Source organism: Citrus clementina, unplaced genomic scaffold (assembly GCF_000493195.1).
Source record: "Citrus clementina cultivar Clemenules unplaced genomic scaffold, Citrus_clementina_v1.0 scaffold_9, whole genome shotgun sequence".
NCBI classification, from domain to species: domain Eukaryota; kingdom Viridiplantae; phylum Streptophyta; class Magnoliopsida; order Sapindales; family Rutaceae; genus Citrus; species Citrus x clementina.
The window spans coordinates 21,430,347-21,434,620 of record NW_006261964.1 but is presented as its reverse complement, the minus strand read 5'-3'; the positions used below and the strand labels follow the sequence as shown (position 1 = coordinate 21,434,620).

At 29.9% G+C, this 4,274-nt stretch overlaps 1 non-coding gene and 1 pseudogene across 1 annotated transcript; both read right to left on the bottom strand.

Moving 5' to 3' along the window:
- LOC18031694 overlaps window positions 1–4,274 on the bottom strand; it is a 58,782-nt pseudogene that overhangs the window by 14,596 nt on the left and 39,912 nt on the right.
- On the bottom strand, window positions 4,047–4,155 carry LOC112101634. The gene has a single exon (XR_002907657.1). It is a non-coding gene; the product is annotated as a small nucleolar RNA R71 (small nucleolar RNA).

Here is a 4,274-nt window from a genome sequence, read left to right as displayed (position 1 = left end):
AAAAAAACATGTTGTTTCTAGGTCTAGTACAAAGTTTTGAGTATAGACACTTAACTTCAGCAACCTCAGAAAAGTTTTATGGATTCAAGCTTTACTTTCTGAATTGCAGCTGAAATCAAATGTTATTCCTCTTTTTTGGTGTGACAATCAAGGGGCCATTGCTTTAGCAAGTAATCCAGTCTATCATGCCGAGATGAACATGTTGAATTGGATTTTCATTTCATTAAAGAGAAAGTATTAGCTACACAAATTGATATATGCTATATTCCTAGTGCTGATCAGACAACAGACATCTTCACAAAAGCATTATCTTATGGTCATTGTCATTATCTATGATGCAAGCTCAATGTTTTTCCTGGAACATTTTGCTTGAGAGGGGATGTTAGAGAGTATGATCATACTGTTGATGTTGATATATAGCCTGCAGAGCATGCTTGATAGCAGAGTATGTAGAATAAGCTTGATTGGTCTAACTAGCAACTGAGCATATCAATCATAGGTTAGATATATTGAGCTGGCAAAGATTGTTCTAATGGTTTTAGTTGATGTTGAATTCACATGCCAATTCAAAAATTTCTTGTGTATAGTAGAAGCCTTTGCCAAACTCTATCATGAGGTATGCTTTCTACATTGTGGGTGCCAATTTATTTTTCACCACTTGGAAGATAACCTCCAGCCCGATTATCTAAAGACACTACAAGAAAAAGTGCCTACCATGACAGACAAAATCTGTCATAGTAGGGAGTGGATGACGGTTGTTCATACCGTCATTGTAGCCACCGTCAAGAATTGATGACAGAACAATACCAGTCATAATCTGTGATAGATAATTTTAGTCACATAATTGTCATAACTTTATTTAGACGGGAATATAATAAATTTGAATTTGGCCCCTTTTTTTTAAATTTGTGCACCATATTTTGAATTTTTGGCGGGAAAATCAAATTTGGCGCGAAATGTAAATTATAATTAAATGAATTTTTTCAATTAAATCAAAAATTGAAATTATAATTAATAAAAAATGGGTATTTTTTTGTACCATGAAATAATTATCATTTTAATAACAATCCTGCAATTGATTTAGTAGAAATTAATATTTCATAAATTAGCTAATTAATTAGATTATTAAAATTAATATTGCAATTAAAAATTAACTGACAAAGAAAATGAAATGGATAACATTGACTAAGATTTCATAATTGTCAGCAAACATAATTTAATTAAATTCGAGAGTGACAAGTCCAATATAAATAGAAGAAGAGCATTGTAACTGATTAGTATTAAAAATTGTTTAATTATCAAGCGATAATATGTTATTTTATACTTATGTTATAATTTATATTTGTGTTTATGTAATTTATTATGAATTATTAATTATGTTTTAAATATATTTAATTTTTTGTATTTTTATGTGTTTATTAGGAAAAATATTAATTTCACGTACTTCGAGGCTCCAAACAGATAAACGGAGGTCAAATTTGGATTCCGGTGGTCCTAAAACCTTAAGATCAATCAAGATCGGCTTAAAATTGAGCTTGTGTAAAAAAAGTTGACTTTTCCTGTTGACCGAGCACTGATTGGATGATGAAATGAGCTTACAATAGATATGAGTGCATGGGATGGCTGGCAATCTTGACCAAATCTCAACCGTTTATGATTCAATGGCCATGATTGTGCCACGTGGCAATGGTTGGTGAAGCAAGTTAGAGGATCCGAATCTTTGTACTCGGGTCGACCCGATCCACCCATTAACCCGCCAAATCTCAACCGTTCTTTGGGTAAATCGGACGAATCAAATGATGCCATGTGTGATGTTGACTTTTGAAGTTTGACCAGCCATTAGATCTTGATCTACGGGTTGTGAGGAGCACATGCATGAAGCCTATGATGGACCGCAAAGCATTGGATTATGAATTTATTTTTCTATAAATAGGGCCTCATTTTTATGTTTTAATCATGTCTCTACAACTCTCTTCTTCTCAAATTCTCTCCATCTCCTTGTAATCTTGATTTCCAGGTGTGTTTTTAATATTTTGTATAATTATTTTGATAAATAAAATTAGTTTTATTTCCAATTTTTGTTGTTTTTATTACTTTTAATTACAAGTAATTCAATTTTACTACTTCTTTTTATTTTAATTATGCTTAACTAAATAATATTAGTTAGGGGAAGGTGAAACTCTTAGGAAATAAATATGATTTAATTAAATTCTATTTTTAATTTTATAAATTAAATTATTTTCTATTTAATTTTACACATGTTTTATATTTTGAAATTTTGATTTATTGTAGACAAACAAATGAATTTGGCACAATAAATTCTTAAGATCTTAATATAAGGCATGGTGAAATGGTATTTTGACTTATTGTAGATAAATTAAATTTTGGCACAATAAATACTTAATCCATCATAAAATTAAAGGGAAAATAATAATAATTTGTATAATTAATATTTTGGGTAATAAATCTAAAAACAATTAGCAAAAAGAATTTATTAAGTTTTATTTACTTCTAAGAGTGGATCCATAACCCTAACTAGTTCAATTTTATAGTTTCATTTAAATTAAGTTGTTTATATTTAAGTTTTAATTTCAATTTTTAGTTAAAATAAAATAAATTAATTAAATCTTTTCTCTGTGGATTGACCTCGGACTCATTGAGTTATAATATAACAAGACACTCTTATACTTGGGAGTTAAAAATTACTTTTAAGTTGTGTCAAGTTTTTGGCACTGTTGCTGGAGAAAAATTTTTTTATTTGGTTTGTTTTTCCGTTTTTATTTTTCTCTTATATGTAAAATTTCGTTTGCCCCCTTTTCCTTATTAAATCTCTTGTGTCCCCATATCTTTCATATTTTTCGTTTCACCCCAACACTTCCCGTTTCTAGCCGAATCTTTTGGTAATTACACTTTGACCCCAACATCTTTCAGTCGTTTCATCTTCATCCCAAATTGCTATTCTAAACTTTTAAAAATTACAGTTTGACCATAAAATTAAAAATAATTTGTAATAAAATCCCTAGACAAAATTCCTCAAAATAATCAAGACTTGGACATATTTGGACATACTTTGGACATATTTGGACATATTTTGGACATACTTTGGACATATTTGGACATATTCTGGACTTAATTTGGACCAAACTAACTTTAACTACTGACTCTAATTACTAACTCTTAACTTACTAACTGCTAACTCCTAACTTTTATTTAATTTCAGTTATTTAATTTTCTACATTTATTTTATTTCGTATTTATTTATTTTTGCTTTATTGGTGGGTTTAACCACCAAACTAACTACTAACTCTTAATTTTTATTTTCAGTTATTTAATTTTGTATTTTTTTAATTGGTGGGTTCAACCACCATTTTTTTTATTTTGCATTTATTTTATACTTAATTTATTGTTAATTGGTGGGTTCAACCACCAAAATTGTTATTTAATTTTCTTTTTTACACTTATATTATTTGTTTTTTTTTAATTTTGTTATCAATTTGTGTAAATATTATCTTTATAACATAACCATTGCATGAGACGTTGGTCTCGATCTTCAAGTGGCAGGTTAATTCGTAGATCTCAATCTCCACCACCAATCATGGATGAGAATGAAGGCGAAAACGTTTTGGGCGAACTTAATCCTCAAATTGATCAGGGAGACAATCAATCTCAACATGGGCATGATCAGAATCAACCAAGGACTTTGAGAGACTACATGAATCCAACCAAAACTCGAGCACCGTCGTGTATAGTATTTCCTCTAGAAGCATCTCGATTCAACTTTAAACCAGGTATTATCCAGCTTTTACCAACATTTCATGGTTTAGAATATGAGAATCCATACTTGCATCTAAGAGATTTTGAGGAAGTTTGTAAAACATACACGGACCAAAATTGTAGCATGAACATAATTAGATTAAAGCTTTTTCCTTTTTCATTAAAAGATAAAGCTAAAACTTGGCTACAAAACCTTAGATTTGGATCAGTAAGAACTTGGAATAACATGCAAGAATAGTTTTTGAAAAAATTCTTTCCACCTCATAGAACAAATTCTTTTAAAAGGCAAATCACTTCTTTCACTCAAAAAAATGGAGAAACATTATACCAATGTTGGGATAGGTTTAAAGAGTTGCTTAACATATGCCCACATCATGGTTTTGAAACTTGGCGATTGGTCACTTACTTCTACGAGGGCTTAATACCCCAAAGTAGACAGGTTGTTCAAATGATGTGTAATGGTGAATTTAGGGATAAAAATCCTGAAGATGCACTAGATT